The sequence below is a fragment of the Protomyctophum bolini genome (assembly GCF_963924005.1).
Source record: "Protomyctophum bolini genome assembly, chromosome: 21".
NCBI lineage: Eukaryota > Metazoa > Chordata > Actinopteri > Myctophiformes > Myctophidae > Protomyctophum > Protomyctophum bolini.
The window spans coordinates 4,762,685-4,783,865 of NC_137882.1; the positions used below are offsets into that span (position 1 = coordinate 4,762,685).

Below are 21,181 nucleotides of genomic sequence, written 5' to 3' on the forward strand. Positions count from 1 at the left end.
AAAAGAAAAACTACATTCTCCAATTGTTTAGATTAATTGTAATTTAAGTAAGATCTATTCTCCACCACCATCCAATCTCGATATGCCTCATGCTAACCTTAGGATGCTGTTATCATACTTGGATGTATAAAGTTTCTGAAGTGGTTGTCCAACAGTCTTTGAACAAATGTTCAGTTGTAGCAGTTGTGACTTTATATATAGGGCTGCAGACAAAGGTCCATACCAGGTGGTACTATACAGTATACAGTACTGAAGTCTAATGCAGAGGAAGGTTATTTTCATCGTTTGCCTCTTATCTCTCCTTATGGTACCAACGTCAATACAGTATGGAATTGTGGCCAAAATCTTATCCCAATGACAACGAAATATAATATTCTAAGTCTAGGGTCTGAGAGGCTAATTAAGTCTTATCAAATGGTGGTCCGTGGCTCAAATGCTGAATAAATAATGGACCCTGGTATGAAAAGGGTTGAAAATCACTGCTCTTACAGATGAAAAGAGTTAGGCGACAGTGGAAGAAGGTTCATTATTATGCACAGATGGCATGAGCTTCAGTCAGAACACTGTTGAACTCAGAGGATGGTGACATGTGGTGAGAACATTCCTGCAGCCAGTGGTTGAGGTTTTTTTTTGTTGAGGGGCGTCTGTGTGTGTGTACCCCATAGCGATTTGATTTGATTGGCTGAGCACGGAATGTGATGTATGATGATAAGAGCGCCCCTCACTTCACACGTGTGTCCAGCTTTGAGTGTTTTTTGTGTAAACACAAACATCGAAGACAAAAGTGAGGACGCAAATTTTGATTGGCCAGAATGAGATGATGTATGATGACGCATGATGATAAGAGCGCCCTTCACTTTCACAGTACACGGGTGTGATTTTTATCTTTACGGTTGTACGTTTGTGGAGCTGCTATTTCTTACGTGGGACTTTTTACATAATGAGTACTTTAACTATTTACACAAGTATATTTCCATACCAATGCCTCTGTTCTTTTACTCAATAACATTTTGAATACCAGAATAATACGAGTGCCTCTTCCATCACTGCATCAAGCACATGATCTGTTCTCACACACAGAACATTGTAAATTGTACATTATGTTCAGCTGTGGAATTTGGTGATTCGATAGTTTGTGATTTCTTTTATAGTCAACAAACAGTCAGGCCCCAAGCAATTAATGTCAAAATATTTACTGCCAGGGCACGAGTCCAGTGGTGGTACAGCGAGGCTATTGTTATGTGTTACGATCAACTTTTGGCAGCCTGCCCAGTGCCCAACTGTGGATCTTTAGAGTTTAGACATGTGTGCGTGCGTAGAACACCCAGCCAAGACACCACACGTCCCACGACAGCCCTCCCAATCGGGCTCAGTCCTTATGGCAGGACAGGCTGTGCGTCATTCTGGTGAGTGGGAGACTATGGGGTTCAATCCCCGCTCCTGTGCATCGCTACAATCTGGCGTATAGTCGGCAGTCGACTTGGAGCGTGGGGATCCGTGCGTGAGGGACATGAGGGACGTTGTGTGCGGTGGATGGTCCGCGTGTGAAGTGCGGGGACACGCTCTGAAGACTGGGGGGCAGGGACGGCTCCAGGAGGGGCCCCCACCCCCCCTTCTAAATAAGCCAGTACCCCCATAGCACCCCCAGTCACAATTTTCTGGAGCCGTTGCTGGGGGACGGGGGATTGTAGCAACCAGCCAAGACCCGGACCCAGAGTGTTCTACACTCTGGGTCCGGGTCTTGGACTATGAGAGTAGCGACACGCTTTGATCTCGCCATAAAGCAGGTGCCTATTGGGCTATAGTTCCAAACATTGGAACTATCCCATTGAGACAAAGCGGGGTGCCTATTGGGCTATAGTTCCAAACATTGGAACTATCCCATTGAGACAAAGCGGGTGCCTATGGGCTATAGTTCCACACATTGGAACTATCCCATTGAGACAAAGCGGGTGCCTATGGGCTATATAGTTCCAAACATTGCTCCCATGGCTGGAACTATATCCCATTGAGATAGAATGAGCACTTCCTCATTCCATTGTTACAATGGGAGCCAACGCTATAGTGTCGCCTCTCTCTTACTGTATTACTCTGCCCGGAACACAACAGCCCGGCTGGCCAGTCGGGCCCTATTATTGGCACGACAGGTTGTGTGTCGGTCTGGCGAGTGGTCGACTGTGGGGTTCATTACTTCATTCCCCGCTCTGGCGCATCGCTTGTATGTGACACGAGTGACAGACTGACCGACACAGTCGACCTAACTGTATTATTTTTTTTTTATTTTTGCAATTTCACTATAGAGGATAAGCCCCTTGAGTTGGGGGTGCTAGACACGCACATACACACACACGCACGGTCGCATGCACGCACGCACGCACGCACGCACGCACACATTTTACAAGCTACATTCTTTCCGCATACTGACCTCCCTGACATCTGGTCCCCACTGGGAGGACCTGGACTGTTATTATGCTATATGACACCCAAGGAACATACTGTAGCATGTACTCCTTCTCTCTCTCGCACGTGTGTGTGTGTGTGTGTGTGTGTGTCTGTGTGTGTGTGTGTGTGTGTGACTGGTTCTGTTGGGTCAGGAGTGGTGGCCGGGCCTCAGAAGAAGAGTGTGAAGGCAGCCAAACAGACCCAGAAGAGGAAGCTCAGCGAGTCAGGAGGTCAAGAACCCGTCAAGGCCAAACACATCAAGGAGGAAGTGGTCACCCCTCAGCTGGTGAGTCATCCCCACACTGTGTGTGTGTGTGTGTGTGTGTGTGTGTGTGTGTGTATGCGTGCGCGTGTGTGTGTGCGTGTGCGCACAGTGGTGCACAAAAGTATAGTCAAGTAATAGTCAAGTATTCAAAAGTACAAATTACAAAGAAGGACATTTTCATTTTAATAACGATGCATTGCTGTATTGAAATGTACAATGCATTGCACATTGGTTGTTTTGTTTTCACTGTATTTGACGGTGGTTAATTCATATAGAGTCGAACGTACAATATTCTGTTGTAACAGAGTGAAAGTCATGTACTTGCAAAAAAATATATAATTACTCGTTAAAATGTAGTAGCCTACAGTACTGAACTAAATGTCGTTTGTTACGGTCCACCACTATGCGTGTGTGCGTGTTTATGCATGAGTGCATGCGTGTGTGTGTCAAAATCCAGTTTAATTTCACAGATTATTAATTTGTTATGCTTTGTAAGGATGTTACTGTAGTTTCCGTGGTGCTGTGCTGTGTGGACTGACTGAAGGTTGCGTCTCTCGTGCTCAACACCCGTTTCATGGCGGCAGAACCGCGTCTCTGCACCCTTGACATTTAAGTGTCGGCTTTGAGAGGAGGAGGAGGAGGAGGAGGCCACGCATGGCTGACTCCTGAGGTTGACCTTGGCGACGCTTCGTCCTCTGCGTCCGTGTTGTGACAGCGCTGCTAACGCTTCCAAACGAGACGCCTTTCTCCCTCCCATGCTGTCATCACGTTGTTGTCACTGACGGAAAGACGAGAGATGTCATTGGAATGTTATCGCCGGTGGCAGACCGTCGCAATCCCAAATGACAGAACTTGAGAAGTTCTATGAAGTATTAACCAAATAAAAAACAAATAGTGATATAACCAAAAAAACTTTATATCACTGTAGCAATCTGAGAAAGTAGCTCGTTTTCCGCTCCTGTCCATCCGTCCGCCAGTCATTCTGTCACTATAGCTAATATCTGGCACCGTTGGAGCGATCAGTGTGAAACTTTGCACACCACACACACCCAATAGGCCAAGAAACCTCTGCCCGGGCCATAATTGCATTTATCAAGTGGGGTGCAGTGGTTCGGGTGTATGAGTGGTACAGTGGTCTGGTATGTGTGGGGGGTACAGTGGTCGGGTATTTGGTAGAGTGGTAGGGTTTATGGGGGGTACAGTGGTCGGGTATTTGGTAGAGTGGTAGGGTATATGGGTACAGTGGTCTGGTATTCTCTTCTAATGAGAGCGCAAAATCTGTCTTGGAAGAGCCACCTATATCGACTAATCTAATAATATACGGCAACCTTCCCCGTGTTTCTTCACTAGATCCAGAAGAACACAGTTTTCCGGCCACTGCTACAGAGCTGACCATGAGGTTATATGATATCTTCCCTTCTTCTCTGGAGTCCTGCCCCAAAGCAGACCAGAGGTAGAAAGCTGTCGTTCCCTGATGTCATCGCTAGTATAGGGACACAGGCATCAGTAAAGCAGGAACTGGGGATGGCAATGAAGGACCGGAAAGTCTGGCGTGGCGTTGTGGAATCCATGATCTCGACCCCGGTCGAAAAATTATGACGATGATAATGTGGGGGGTACAGTGTAGGGTATATGTGGGGTACAGTGGTAGGATACATGGAGACTGGCAGCTGGCAGATGGAGACATAACAGATCTCTCAGAGCAGTCTCCCTCAGAGGTTCACTGATTACACTAATTTAGTGGATGAGCTCCAGCCCGTTCAGCCCTATATTACCTGATCTCACAGATGGAGTGTGGCTGTGTGTGTGTGTGTGTGTGTGTGTGTGTGTGTGTGTGTGTGTGTGTGTGTGTGTGTGTTGTAGTTTTGCTATACTTTCAAAGTATTTGTATCCATTTGAAAACCTGAAATGGGACATTCTGCATATATGAGTATTGACTATACTTTTACTTTCGATGCCAATATACTTTTGCACTTTTACTCAAGTAAAACATTTGAATACCAGACTTTTTACTTGTAACAAAGTATTTCTACGTTGCCGTATTGATACTTAAGTAAAACATTTGAGTACTTTTCCCACCACTGCTCGTCCCGCCGTGAGACACAAATGTGTTTACTTTTGTGTTGTTGGATATTTATGTAATGGGTATTGTAATTTGTACCCCCCATATAAATATGTGGGCAGCGGTGGCCAAACGGTTTGCGGAGCGGTCTTGATATCAGAAGGTCGCTATAGTTCGTATCCCCGGACCGGCACGTTACAATTACCGCCGCTGAAGTGCCCTTGGACAAGGCATTGAACCCCTACCATGAAATGTTCTATGAGCAGGGCCTGGCTGTAAACAAGTTCTTGAGCTTAGTCCAGTTACCCTGGGTAAACATAATACCTTTCCTTTCCTTAGTCCAGTTACCCTGGGTAAACATAGTACCTTTCCTTTCCTTAGTCCAGTTACCCTGGGTAAACATAGTACCTTTCCTTTCCTTACATAAATCCCAGGCAGGCAATGCAGCAGAAAGGTTGTGTTGCTGCAGTCACAGAGCTCAGAGCAGAGGCGCTCCGTAAAGCTGTGTCACCTTGACCTTCCTGTGACACGTACAGTAGAGATACTTTCCACAGATGATGACACACTTTAAGCACTGTGTGCTTTTCCACTTGACACGTCTGTACAGGCAAGCAGTCACTACAGGAGGAGATGGGTGTGCGTGCGTGAGCGTGCGCGAGAGAAAGTATCAGCAACATAGAGAGGGAAACAGACAGGACTGAGAAATAAATTGTGTCCATTTGTGAGCGTGAGGGAGAGAGTGACAGAGAGAGACAGAGAGAGAGAGAGACAGAGAGAGAGAGAGAGCTATAGCAGAGTCTCAGAAACACATCATTTTCTGCGGATGGGTTCTGTCAGCAGCCCCACATCACTCCCCGACCAGCCTGGCAGAGGCACAGCAGGACACAATAGGCAATTAGAAGCACACACTGGGGGTCTATTTATAGGGGCGCGTGTGTGTTTGTGTTCGCGCGTGCACGTGTGTGTGTGTGGTCTGCTGCATTACTCCCAACATACTCTGATCCACACACAGCGTAGAAGATATTTTGGCTCAGTCAGTGTGATGGCTGCTTATAGGAGACACAATGATGTCACGCGTACGGTGACACACTTGGGTGACCCGAAAAGAAAAGGGAAAACAAAATTCCCTGTCCCATTGTGTTGAAAAGAACCTCCAATTAGGCTTTTCCCGACTGGCAGGGTGTTTGCTTTCACGCAGACGAGATTAGAGCGGTGCCAGGTGCTTGATATCTTGTGGCGGTGTGTGTGTGTGTGTGTGTGTGTGTGTGTGTGTGTCTGAGGCTCTGTGCAGTGCAGTGTGTGCTAATCTGTGTAGTGTCGACTTAATTAACTCTGAAAGCATCAAACGGGCCCTTTTTCACGTTCGGCTAACTAGCTAAATTGTCGTGTATATATATACGCTGAATAGCCAAAATAGAAGATCTTGTACATTACAAGCTCACAGTGCGCTGCGGTGCATTGTGAACTTGTAGATCTGCAATCTTTTTAGCTATTTTCGAAAAACTGTGGACATTTGGGAGATTTCGTTCTCGAAAATGTTCAAAAAAATAGGGATGTCTGTGCAATGTGAGCGAGGTGGTGTTTGTAGAGAAGCTTCATCTCCTCTGGCCCCGTTGGGTGGGTTTGTGTCTTTGTTTAGCTCAACGTCGATGACCTCATTTCACTGCAATGTTCTGTAAGCAGCACTCTGTGTTCCACTTCACCCATTCATGCAGGACAGATTGGGTGGGGGGGAACGGGGGCGGGGGGGCAGTTGTTGGTGGTAACTAGGGATGGTGGGCAGTGTAGGAAATAGGCAAGCGCCTAAACTGTCACTTCCTGGTACTTCTCGCGGTAATGCAGCTGGGGGCAGGGGTGCATACTTAGTTTAGAGACTAGAGTCATTGGTTAAGGTTAGGTGTAGGTGTGCTAGCTGCCCCGTGGGAGGTCAGGGTGAGGGTTTGAGATATAGGTTGTAGTTGTAGGACTTGTTGCTCTGACTTGGAAAGGAGCCAGCTTGCTTATAGGTGGTTTGGATATCTAGTATAGCGGTTTGCGGAGCCGTCTTGATATCAGAAGGTCGCTATAGTTCGTATCCCCGAACCGGCACGTTAAAAATTACCACAGCTGAAGTGCCCTTGGACAAGGCATTGAACCTCCTCTACCATGAAATGTTCTATGAGCAGGGCCTGGCTGTAAACAAGTTCTTGAGCTTAGTCCAGTTACCCTGCAGGGTAAACATAGTACCTTTCCTTTCCTTTCGGATGCCTCCCTCCCTCCCGAGCGTCTCCCCCTAAGGAGGTCCTCGCTGCACGGTCCCACTGGGAGGAGACTCCCTCCTGGCAGACCAGCGGACCAGATGGAGCGGATTATAACAACACACGAAACAGTCTCAGAATATCCCCCAGGAGGAAGTTACTAATGTTGCTCAGTATGCCTGGGTAGAGTATGAAAAAGCTTGAATCCCAAACAGCTATTTTTGTGGAACGTTTTCCCCTAGAATTGGTTCCCTAGTGTATATACACTTCATCTGGAGTCCCTCAAGGGTCTACAGTATACAGACATACATAGCCCCCACCTTTTTCCCTCTACTACGGTGTCAACGCCGATTCTCTTCACCGAAAATATACTGGAAATATTTTCACCAAAATCAATGTTTACTTTAGTTTATATTATGACGTGCCCAGAATATGGATGCTAGGGTTGGTGTGCTTAAGACAAACAGCCATGGTGGAAGCAAATGGCATCAGCATCAGCGGTGGGGGTGTGTGTGTGTGTGTGTGTGTGTGTGTGCCTGTGGTGGTCAACCAAATGAACATCAGTGTGACCGTCCGTCCGTCCGTCCGTCCGCCCGCCTGTCAGCTCGTTCGGCCCACCACCATGAGTGACCACAGAGTACCTCCTCCGAATGCCAATTAAAACAGTGATGGTCAGTTTATCGTCACGAGGCCTTGATGACTGCCAGCAGCCTGACAGCACGCTCCGTTCCTTTTTAATTAATCGCCCGCGGCGCGGACACACGTGGGCGAGCGGAGAGAGAGAGAGAGAGAGCGAGAGAACAAGGGGCTCTGGAGAGACGGACGGAGAGCAGAAGTGTGCATTATTATTATTCGTCTGTCCTGTACTGTACTTGTCTTTTTCTCGTCAGAACAAAAGGACGAGAGACGAAGGGAAACAGAGGCTCCCTCGTGGTCTCTTTTGTTCACTGAGACGTGATGAAGAGGGAGGGTGAGTGAATGGATGCATCGTTGAGACGAGAAGAGGATGTCTTTCTGACACTTTCATATCGTTTTTGTCTCATTTGTGGGTTTTCTGTTTGGTGAGGGACGTGCAGAGAATGTTAAGAGTGGCAGGGGGGCTGAAATTCCCTAAAAGGGCAACCTTTGGCAAAGAAAAGAAAAGACAATAGCAGATCCAAAAGCCTAGATCAGCTACTTTGGGAGGCACCACGCCACACTCTTTAACTATAAATATGACATGGAGAGAGAGGAGAGTTTCAAAAAAGGCAATGCTACTGAATGCTGCCTTTGCGTTTGTTTCACTCTGGATTTAAGAGCGTCTGATAAATGCCTAAATTATAAATGTAACCATAGTTAATGCATTAATCTAGAGAGGGACATTTTTTATTTACAAGGTTCAAGGTTCAAGTTTATTCAGTGTCCCCGAAGGGCTAATTAGGTTGCAGCATAGACAGCACATTAAACAATGAAACAGTACAAATAAAACAAACAGTTCACATAGCAGATACCAAAGTACAAAAGTGCACATAACCATTAAAGTGCTATTGCGATAAGTGCACGTTGGCCATAGGAAGTGTGTGCGCATAGACATTATAGGCACATTAGACCAATACATTAAAAGGTGCTTATCATAAGGTTATCTTCCTTGATCTGCCCACGGCAGCATTCAGTGTGCAAATAGAGACACAGACAGGTAAAAGGGCAGGGGCTCAAGCCCCCTTTGATGTCCATGTGTGCACGTGCACGTGTCTGATTGGTGTGTTATAAGGAGATGTAACATACAGCCATGTGTCTGATTGGTGGACAGTGGTGGACTGTCTGTAACAAAGTACATTTACTCCAGTACTGTAGTTAGTACAGTGTTTAGTATCTATATTTTACTTGAGTAAATGAATGTCCTTGGAGAAGTTATTTACACACGCACGCACGCACAGTCGCACACACACACACACGCGCACACGCGCGCACACACACACACACACACACACACATGCATACATAAAACATACACTGCAGCAATGCATGTCCCGTGAGAGCACCCGTTTCTTGAGGGAGGGGAGGTGTGTGGGGGGGGGGGGGGGGGGGGGTATACAAAAGTCATCATTATCATCATGGCGGATCGCTATGCGTTTCCATTAAGTCAAATCTTCCATGATAAGGTTTCCCAGTGTTGTGTAATGTGCACGTGCCCCAGTGGCCCAGAGCTGTATTAGTCATCCGTGGGCTCCAGGGGGCAGTTTGCCATTTCCTGAGCCCCCATGCGTCACAAATTGAAAGTCATTATCTCCCATAATTAAAGCAAATATATCAAAGACTGCTTACACACTCTGTGATACTGTCAATGAGCTCCGAAGGGAGGGCACGGGGGGACGGGGGGACGGGTGGGGGGGCTTACAACCCACGTTCCTTCCGAGTTATTCAGACGCATGTATACTCGCATGCACGCGTCCTTGATCCCCATGGGGTCCAACAGTGGTCATTGAAGCGTGCACACACAAATGCACATATGCACCTACACACGCACAGGCGCACATGCGTATGCACACCTGGACCTGTAAATTAACAACACAAAAACTAAGGCACTGGTGTCGGACTTCTGGTTTACCAATTCATTGGAATTGCGGAAATTGAACACCATCAGCCATCAGCAGCTGTGTTGGAAAGGAAAGGTACTATGTTTACCCAGGGTAACTGGACTAAGCTCAAGAACTTGTTTACAGCCAGGCCCTGCTCATAGAACATTTCATGGTAAGGGTTCAATGCCTTGCTAAAGGGCACTTCAGCGGTGGTCATTTTAACGTGCCGGTCCGGGGATACGAACTAGCGACCTTCCGATATCAAGACCGCTCCGCAAACCATTCGGCCACCGCTGTAGCCCGGCCCTCAGAGTTAAACCCCCGGGCCGTACGGGGGCCCATTTGGAACCAACCACTCAAGGTCACTTTGAGACCCACTGGTGTAGCAGAGAGTGCTTCCAGTGAGCCAACAGCAGCTCCTGTTGAATGGAACAGAGCCTCCATTACTATCATCAGTAACAGTGACGACGACTCCGTGGGGGTTTGTGCAATTCTGGTCTTTTGCATTGACTTTGTATGTAATCTAATCGCACACCTCTAACCATCCACGTCTGAACAGTAACACACGTTAACACCTCTTTTGTGTAGACACCGTAGAGGGAAAAAGGTGGGGGCTGTGTATGTCCGTCGCGTTATACACATGCAGATCAGGCATTCAAATGCTAATCTTGTTTTTACCTGCCAGTTAGGATACAGTACTGAGTACTGTATACTCTGCTTAGGCTACTTGTTCACAATGAAAAGGAGTAGCCTACCAGATGACTCGGTGCTGCAATCATGGCATTTAAACAAACATGCTCTTATAATGATGCTTTTGGAATATTCCTGAGACTCCCAAGATGGACCAGTGCAAGTGAAATGTTTGTGACCAGTAATGTACCCCACCTTTCATGCTGTACTGAGGAACGTTATGTTTAGATTCATGTGTAGACTGAGGGAATCGAAGAATGTATTAATTATGGCCTTAACAGGGATCACACAGAGTGATACAGTCTTCTCCTCATGTTTCTGGAAACACTGGAGGCTAATGTTTATATGTTTTTAATTGACAAGGACTGCCTGGAGTGAGAATAGCCTGATACATATAGGCTATCTCTGTGTTGTTGTTGTTTTGTATTTACTGTCATGTTTTTTCCCTGTTTGTATATGGACCCATTGTGTCTGAAATAAACGTTTTCAATAATCTAAACACTGTGACACGTTTAAAGAGTGTTACAAATAAGTGTTTAGAACGCTATTAAAGACATTTCGTCTCTGATCAGTAACACCTGTGAAGGAAGTATACAGGGAAGGGACCCGGAAGTGTAGGAAGAGTTATTCTTTGTGCATATAGAAGAGGACAGATGAGTACATGCACAAAAGTAAAACATGTACGTTTTTAAAGCACTTTCTGGAACATGGTGCTCCTCCTATATATGCGTTCCATCTCCTGACTCCTGGCCCTTCAGTCTACGGCGTCATCTCCGGGAGTGCCAGGTAGCTTAGACACCCACTGGCAAAATAATAAGCCAATACGCACCCACTGAAATGAAGGCTGAAGATCTCCTCCCCCTGGTCATTTTGTCACGTAGTCACACACCTTTACGGGGGCGTTGGGGGCGCTTGGGCCACTGAGGTGTTGGGGCGAACAGGTAGGCTTCAGTGCCACCACAGGGGGAAAACATTGCATCATGTGAGTGAAATGCATCCTGCTGTGTGTTTGTGTTGTCCCTAAAATTATGTGTTGTAACTTGTGACTGTCATGATGTACGTTTCAGTTGTCTAAATATAATTGAGTTATCACTTTAAGTACTCATCATACTGTCGGTCATGATATCTCATTACTGTGAGCGTGGGTATAGATCATTTCCGGTCTCAATTAGTGCACACCGTGTCTGTTGTTTAGTTTATTGGGGCAGCGGTGGCCGAGCGGTTTGCGGAGCGGTCTTGATATCGGAAGGTCGCTATAGTTCGTATCCCCGGACCAGCACGTTAAAATTACCACCGCTGAAGTGCCCTTGAGCAAGGCATTGAACCCCTACCATGAAATGTTCTATGAGCAGGGCCTGGCTGTAAACAAGTTCTTGAGCTTAGTCCAGTGCTCAGACGCACCCAGCCACCCACCCACACACATAGCTCCGTAAGGAGTGGTTGCACCACTCAAAAAATAAACAACACATCAAAGAACAAAAATACAATGCAAGGAAAGGAAGAAGCCAGCTGGCTTATTTGGAATCCTTTCCTGTATGGAAGAGGTTGATTAAGCAGATTAAAAGTTAATTAAGAACAATATAAAAGTCTACAAGTTGGCAAAGGGAGCCGCTGTGCAATAAGGAAATAAAAACACAGAGACTGCACAACAAGGGGAATAAACAATACAACAACAAACACACAAAAGAAAATATGACACATCAAATTAAATCATGTAATCTACAGAGAGGACGAAATGAGATTTTTCTTTAGATGTTTCTTGAATACTGGCAAGGATAATGAGGATTTAAGTGAAGCATCTGTAGGGACCTCTAAATGTGTTGAATGATTGATGTTTGGAAGTGTGACAATAGGGTAATTCAAAATCAAAGAAGAGGGAATGTCTTGTTTGCATTTTTTAAGTTTAAACATAAATAAACAGGTCTGAAAAACGTTTACTTTGTCAATGGGTAATACTAGTGAATATTTAATAAAGAGTGGGGCAGATGGCTCATACTATATTTGAATGTGAAATCATTCTCAGAAACCTTTTTTTGAATGATCAGTAATTTAGTGAGATATGTTGAATAGGCTATGTAGCAGCCCAGACAATATTACAGTAATTAATATGAGGGAAAATTAAGCTCTAATATAGAGTTTTAAATTACATTGAAGGAAGAACAAATTGGCAGATTCTTCTCAATATACCAATTGGCATCTCCATAGACTTCATACATTCACGTGTGTATGTGTGTGTGTGTGTGTGTGTGTGTGTGTTGGGGGGGCGGGGGCACGGAGAGACAGGGAGGGGGGAGAGAGAGAGAGAGAGAGAGAGAGAGTGACTGTGACCAAAATATTAGGCTAGTACACGTTGTAGCCGCTACAACACAGGGAGCTCAGGGGAGAGAGAGAAAGAGAGAGTTGGAGACTCCCGCGCCGTTATACAGCAGTGCAGTATACGCGGGCAGGTCAGAGACCGTAATATACTGCATGTTAGATACAGTGCAGTGCGTATAATATACTCCCTCATCACCACCAGTTCAAGGATACATCCAGGACGCCCAGCGGCTGTTTTGTTCTCTCTGGCAGGAGACTAGGAGAGAGAGCTGGGAGAGGGTCTGTTTCCCTCCGTTGAACGGCGGACAGAGAGAGGTCTTCTTGCCGTCAGAGAGGTGGGAGGAGGAAAGCCAAACAAACACACCGAGTAGTCAGAAACAGAACGGAGGAGCCACGCCGCCCTGCAAAACAAAGAGGAGCACAAAGTCAACAACTGAACCGACTGAGTGAGGATCGGAGGAGGAGGACATTAAACCTCATTTAGAATAACTAACCATAATCGCACGGTGGTCGGCGGGGGATTGTCGTCGCCGTTTTCTGTGCCAGCGGAAGAATAATTAAGGTGAGGACTCGGGCGGGTGGTTCATTCTCTTTTATATAATTTAACTACCGTATGTATGTCTTTGTTTGTTTTTATGTATGTCTTTGTTTTTGTCTGACTTCATGTCTGGCGATTAAGGCGTGTTTGTTAGTTGTGGTGCGTTGTTTGTAATCAGATTCATTACTCATTACGGGGGGAACTTAACCTCGCCTCACCACCAGGCTTTTAAGGGGGAACTAACTATAGAAAGTTATCTGGAGGGCTGCTTGGCTGGCTGTGTGCACTGTGCCACAAATACTGTATATAGTGTACTTTATACAGTACTATAGTCGGGAAGAGAAGAGGTGGAATCAGCATCCTTTTGTCCTCGGTGTGAAGCGCGCGTGCAGTCAGTTGTAGTATAGTACAGCAGGCTAGTGTCCAATCATAAAGCAATGTTCACTGCCTTTGTTGTAATAATAGCCGTGGCATCTTCACCCAGTAAAAGCCTCTACTGTTGATGTTGGGCTATAATAACTGTCCCAGAGTAGCCTGATGATACAAAGTGGCCTTGGGTTGTACACTATTATTATAGGCTACACTATAGGTTACACAAATGGATAAATTCAAATTGACACTGACTGAGGACTTTTGTTGTGTATTAGAAACTCGAACCCCTATCCTAACTGTGTGGTGTGTGTGTGTGTGTGTGTCGCGCAGCTGTGTTTTGATTGATTTTTAATTTGTACAACAGATTGTAGCACTGTGGTGGACCCTATTGTCATTTGTAAACATAATTCTTTGTGGTGTCGTCCACAGACAGTTAACAGTCTTGTATTGAGTTGTGCTTGAAATGTATATGTTACTATAATTCTCCCAAACTGTTCATACATCCTTCAATCAATCAAAAAATTTATTGTGTACAGTTCAATGAAAGTACAGGTAAATACAGATTCTGCTTAGGATAAAACCAGAAATGGCACTGTATAGGCAACCCGGTCTCACCCAAAGACGTGCATATACACGGAGTTGGTTTACATCAGGGTCCTCTATTTTCAATTCATCAGCATTTAAAGACATACACATCTATACAAAATAAGAAAGAAATCATGAACATCGTGTGTGTGTGTGTGTGTGTGTGGGGGGGGGGGGGTGTAGCAGCAATTGAAGTAGAGTCAGCAGACTATATTGTGGTTTTATTTCATTTTTTATTCAATCCATACATAGACTATATAATAATTATTGACAACCCTTACAGTGACAATATGTCTCCATCATATTCATACATGCTATGTGTTGTGTGCTTTATAACGTGCCTCACGTGTGTGTCACGTCAACACATCATCAATGCATTCTGAGTGATGGTCCCCATGGTTGAGGTTGAAGCCGTTTTATTACGGCCTGTAAATTACTACTGCTCCACTCCAGTCCCCACGCAGCCCCCCCCCCCCCCCCTCCTCCTCCACACCCCATAACGCAGCCCCCCCCTTCCTCCACACCCCCCCCCACCCCATAACGCAGCCACCCTCCTCCACATCCCCACACTCCATAAACCCCAGAAGGTCAGTTTAACCTATTTTGACCCAAGATCAGATTAAAAAAATGTCTGTTTGAAAATTACAGTTTTCTGAAAAAGCTATGTTTCTATGTCAGTCGTTCTTCGATTTTTCAAAAATAGCAGACCTACAAGCTCTTAGCGCGCCACTCTGTGGCGCGCTATGAGCTTGTAGGTCTGCTATTTTTCAATAGCTAAAGTATAACATAATGCTAGCACCAAAAGGGGTTCCCGCACAAAATGGGTTAACGGCTGTATTCAGTGGCGGACAAGGTACACATTACTGTAGTAGTAACTGCAGTAAAAGTATCTTTCTATCTAGAAATCCTCTCTAGTTACAACTTACGTTACAAGTCTGGAATTCAACTTTTAGAGTGGTGCAACCACTCCAAGGAACAGCAATGACCGTGACTCCGTGTTCACCTATGTGTGTTGGTTCACCTATGTGTTGGTTAATGAGCACCAGTATATGACTATGACTGAGTACCAGTAGGGGAGCTGTTGTGCCAGAAACAGAGAGAGGGATAGTGCTGCACTGTTTGCCTGCTAATGAGAGAGGGAGGGAGGGGGGGGAGTTGCACCACTCAGTTCACACGGGTGTGATTTTTCTTGAGTAAAAGTACAAAAAAGTGTTGTCCCATTTCAAGTTTTCAAATGTATAATAGTAGATATTTGGAAAATAACACATCTGCAGGCTCGATGCGTCGCATTGTGTTACTGTTGGATACAGTTTTGGTAATTTGCCCAGCCCTATATACTGTATATAGGGCTGCTATACTACAGTCTGCGGTGATGTGAAACTAGTGTTGTAAGAAGAGGCTGTAGCTCCGTTGTTGTGACATGGGGCTGACGGTGGAAGTTTTGTCGCTGCCATATAGTGAGTGTAGGAGTCAAAGGGAGATGACTGGACACATCAATTTGTCCGGCCAACCGTTTTGTTCATATTTCACACGCATGTACCAACAGAAACACACGCACTCGCACATACTTGCTTATGGTTGTCCATCGAATCCGATGATGACGTCCACTTATGTCCCTAACGGTGAGTTCTTTGATGGCTAAAGAGTCCAATCCTGGAATTACGTGTTTTATTGCAGGTGGGGCATGGGTAGGTTGTAGTGGTGGTAGTGGTAATGGGTGTGTTCCTCCTGTGTCTCTGACTCTCTGTTGCCTCTGTTGCTGTCTGCTGACAGTCCTGCATGCACACACACACACACACACACACACACACACACACACACACACACACACACATATGTGCGTGCTTGTGTGAATGCGCTTCTATGAAAAAAAAGTTCACAGTCTTGTTGCTTTTGTATACATGTATACTACGTGTTTAGGTTAGTATTTATTTTAGAGGAGGGTCCTGACTCCTGTTAGGAGTGCAGTGGATGGAATGTGTCCTGTGAGATTGATTTGCTCTCCAGTTTGCTGTAGAAGAAGGGGAGCTGGGGGCCAGGTATAGTCTACCATAAAGGTCTCTCTCTCTCTCTCTCCCTCTCACACACACTGCGTTCGTTCAAGTCGGAGAGCTAAGCGAACATGGCTGAGCTGCCAAATTGTAAACGCCTCTGCTGTCCGAGATGTATAAGCTTGTATGTGGTATTCTGAGCGCACTGAGGGGCTGTCGGGGTAACAGCAGGGATGCCGAATTTGTACAAGAAAGCTGCATAACGTCCTTTTGTAGGTCGTCGCTGTCGGACGGAAAACTCTTATGTCCAAAACTGTTACTTTTCAGGAAATTGACTAAAAATAACCTGTGTTCCAGTAGATCATCCAATGTAGTTTTGATTTAATTGTCAATACTTGGTTCACTATTTTATATAAACCACCCACACACTTAACCACTTTCACTTGGAAAAAATAGCAGACAAGCGCAGGACATGTTGTGTATCACTAGTACCACAGCTTCTACACTCTAGACTAGACAGAGTTGGGCAAGACAGCTTTTTACTGTCAATGGCCCAACTTCATGGAATGAACTCCAAAACTCCTTAAAACTGAGCTCCCATGCCATCCTTCGGTCAGTTACTTCAAAGGAATGCTCCAGAATATTTTAGTTTATGCACTATGTACTATGTACTATGTGTACTATGTAAAAATGTTTATTTATTTATTTTAATTTGGGGACCCCCCCAAAATAATTTGGCTACACCCGAGGGGTCGCGACCCACGAGGTTGAGAAAAACCCCTGCTTTTTAATCCACTCTACGCGCCTGTGACGAAGTAGGGAGAACATGGACCTTTTAAACATAACAGCATGTAATGTTATGGACTGGAGTTACAAGGTTTCTGCCCGACAGCACCAAAGTGGTCCCCTGTGTGTATTATAGTGTGCCTCCACTCTGCACAGAGTGCAAGTTTCCCCGTACTGTACGTACGTTAGAGTGTCATCGCTTTATCTGAAGCACATGTTGACTTTGAGATGGACTCTTTGTGACGGATTCCTCTGACCTCCATTCTATTTTAGTTTTTGTTCTTTTGTGTTTACATCCTGTTGCTGCATTTTGAAATCCCCAGAAGGGCCAAATAGGCAATCTTGTTGAAACTCAGGATGCTGTTTACATGTAATGTAACCTAGTTAGATGTGTATCATTCAGCAAGGAATAGCTTCCATGTTCTCCCTTTTGTTTGAAATGGGGTGTTTACTGTTCACATTTCCCTTGAAAACAGAATATTTCACATGAAGTTTGTAATCTGAAAGTGATGAGGTAAGCGTTGTTTGACCAAAGTCAAAGTCGTACGATTTGTCACACGTTACAGCAGTGACATTTGTTCTCCGCATTTGACCCATCTCTTGGAGCGGTGAGCCGCAGCCAAGGAGCGGTGAGCTGCAGCCGTGCCACGCTCGGGAATTATTTGATTAGTATAGATTTGACCCCCCGATCCAACCCTTTGATGCTGAGTGCCAAGCAGGGAGGCATCGGGTCCCATTTTTACAGTCTTTGGTTATGACCCGGCCGGGGATCGAACCCCGACCACCCAGTTTCAGGGTGGACACTCGTCTAACCACAAGGCCACTGTCTGACGATGTACTCTGTAAGGGCATTGTTGTCAGTGCTAGATCTGTTACAGCCCAAACATTTGCATGTGTACTAAGCAGAGGTGATATGGCTGACAGTTAAGGGTTAATGATGCTGGTTAATGATGCTGGTAAATGATGCGTTAACCAGCGTCAATGATAATGATAATGAATGAACTTTATTTATATAGCACCTTTCAGAGCAAGGTTCCAAAGTGCTGTACAGTACAAGGTTAAAAAAAGCCATTTATTTGTTAGAAGGGTAAGGCACTATAAGCTTAGGCTTCAGCCTACACCTTTTTGGTCAATGTTTCTTTTGCAAAAGAAAAAAAGCAGGCACTGTGACTGTATTGATTTGTTTTAATGACCAAAATAAATAAACTCTACTCTACCTGCAAGTATATGATCAAATCATGAATTTACGAAAATAAATAATAATAATAGTTTGAATTTGGAGATACAAGGTTTTTGCCCGACAACAACAGTGACAGACAGAGCTTTAAGTGGCTAATCCCAGGGTAACATCTCTCACTAACCAACACCCATACCAATCAATGTTTGTTTGCTCCTGTCTTATACCCAGGAAGCATGTGCACAATATGCTGACGCACTGTGTACACACTACAGCCAGGGGAAAGACAGGGGAATGGCTGAGACTTACACTGTACAGTGCAGTAGAGGGTACAGTAGATGCACTGTGTAAACACAGCCAGGGGAAAGGCAGGTGATTGGCTGAGACTATACACTGTATGCTGGTGCACTGTGTCCACAGCCAGGGGAAAGGCAGGTGATTGGCTGAGACTATACACTGTATGCTGATGCACTGTGTACACAGCCAGGGGAAAGGCAGGTGATTGGCTGAGACTACATGCACGTTTTGGAGACTGACTTGTTTTGGCAGCTCACACCAGGGCTGGACTGAGACTAAACTTCAGCCCGGACATTTTCCACCCGAATTTGGCCCAGACCGGCCCACCCACCACAACCAGCGTGCAGATAGCAGAAACTCAACCTCCCGCTCTGTCGAGGCACACACAAACAAACAAACAAGCCCTAATACCACAAAGTACGTACATCCCTCCATGTTCTGGATAATTAGTAAGAAGAAAAACAAAACGAAAAAGTGTTGTACCGTGCCTTTTTTTCCCTTCTTACTAATTTCTTACGTCTTACTCACAGAGTGTAGAATAGGAGAGTAGCGAGACGCTTTGATCTCGCCGCAAAGCGGGTGCCTTTAGGCTATAGTTCCAAACATTGCTCCTATGGCTGGAACTATCCCATTGAGATAGAATGAGCAGAACTAAACTAATGCTTAATCTGTATGATATAAAGTGCTTCAGTGGCTGTAAATGTGCTGTCTGGTCTGGGGAGGCAGCATCAGAGACTTTGAGTCATATTCTAGTCTTCAGATGAAGAGAGAAGCGCTTCTCTTTACTATACTTCTCTCTCCATCTTTCTCCCGCAGCTGTTTTGATGTTTCATGTGAAAGGAGGCATAAAGGAAAGCACAGGGTTTCTGCCGTTGGCCTTTTCATGTGCAAATGTTGACACTTGTGTGCCTGAAGTGAAAAGAGATAAGTTGACATTAAAAAGATGAATAATTCACTTGGATAAATGAATCGTTTGATGTTTGGTGTTTAAATGGAGCATTTCCCCGTTAGGCTATATCTTATTTCAATGAGCCGATATAGATCCTCTCACTGTCTGGAAGGAACAGATATAGGATGAGATAAAACAACAAACGCTAGTGCTTATCAAACATTAATGTGTGTGCATTTGACCACAGGCTCACATTTGAAAAAAGTTCTTGTGCCAGGGAACCCCTTAAGAGAAGATTTGTCAACATGATGTGGTGTGAGCTTGTACATCTGTGGGGGGGAGGGCAAGTCATCTGGTGTCAATCATCTATGATGTCAGTACTATGACATTTATGATGTCAGTCATCTAAATGATGTCGGTCACCTTACCTATGATGTTCACAATATTTCATATTAGTCGTACCTTGAAGTATAGAGAGCACCAAAGTCTGGCGTAATTCCCATATATCGTGTCAAATAAGAACTGTGTTCCAAAAGTGAACTCATGATCCCAATTATCCCACCCGATTTGACTCGTATGGACCTCAATGCTTTCATCTGAGACGATTTTAAGAAACCCAATGTTATTCCCAAAACACACACACACACACACACACACACACACACACACACACACACACACAGAGTGTGAGAAATACAGGGCAGTATTAAAGAGCGCAGTTATGTGAGGAACTGGACAATGTGGGGATTTCCAACTTCTTTGGAGTATCAGACTCTGTTTGGTCGGGGGGGAATGGAGCATCAAGTGCCGAAAACCCCAATAGAAGAAGAAGGTTACTGCTTCTTTTCTTTTTAATGGTTTTTTTCTGGCTTTCGCCTTTTATTGTATATATATTTTGTATGGAGGGATAGACAGTAGACTGACAGGAAATGGGGAGAGAGATTTACATGCAGTATAAAAGCCGTCGGGATCCGGAGTCGAACCCGCGACACACTGCCAGACTGGATTACCACCAGCCGAGGTGCCTGGACCGCTGAGCCACGTCCCCAGGCCAGGTTAATGAATTAATAATGAATTGCATTTTTATAGCGCTTTTCCAAGTGCTCAAAGCGCTTTACAATATGGTTAATTCATTCATACATTGGGAGGTGAAGCGGCGAACAGTCGACGCCAGCGTCCTCACTTCCCCACATTCACACACCAATGGTGGCGAGCTCACACCGACCGACTCACTGGAGACAATGTAGGGTTCAGTGCCTTGCCCAAGGACACTTCGACATGTGGACATGAGGAGGAGCCGGGATTCGAACCGCCGACCCAGGGATCATTGGACGACCTGCTCTACCTCTTGAGCCACAGTCGCACTGCTTCTTACATGAAAAAGAAAATATGCTAGGATATTTGGGACATCTAGTGACACCTTGTGAATGAATAAACGACATCAGAAAATCACATATCGAGAAATAAAACCCTGACAGGATGATTAAACGCGAGACCTAGAAGTCGAGGTGTTTAATTAATGAAAGGATTTTTTATCATCATCCTGAAGAGATTTTATTTCTCGATAATGACCCGCTTATTAGCCCCCGCTTATTATTACACGGCTATAAATTAATACATTGACCCAAAAGCAACAACAAAGCGAGGTGTTCCCTCGCTTACGGTAATGAAAGCATTCCATCAAGTGTTGCGTTTGGCCGTCTGCCCAGCACAGCGCAGCGCAAACGCGGTCGCCTCGAAAAACAAGTGTTGATCGTGTTTGATACGGCATGAAATCCAATTATATTTAATAGTGGAGCACCCTTCATTGATTAACCCATTCTGACCTGAGATCAGATTCTAAAAATGTTCTTCTACATCCTGACAGTTTTCTGAAAAAGCTATGTTTCTATGTCAGTCGTTCATCCCCATGGCTGCAGTGGAGACTGGAGGCCCGGCCTTATAGGGCCGATTCATACTCATATTTTACCGCTGTT

The 21,181-nt window shown here is 45.2% G+C and overlaps 1 protein-coding gene across 1 annotated transcript in view; it reads left to right on the forward strand.

Moving 5' to 3' along the window:
* The first annotated feature begins 12,690 nt into the window (after positions 1 to 12,690).
* LOC308336147 (E3 ubiquitin-protein ligase RNF152-like) overlaps positions 12,691 to 21,181 on the forward strand; it is a 50,983-nt gene continuing 42,492 nt past the window's right edge. The window contains exon 1 of the mRNA XM_080793412.1: positions 12,691 to 13,132. The gene's annotated coding sequence lies outside the window, so the exon portion shown is untranslated. The remainder of the gene's footprint in view (positions 13,133 to 21,181) is intronic.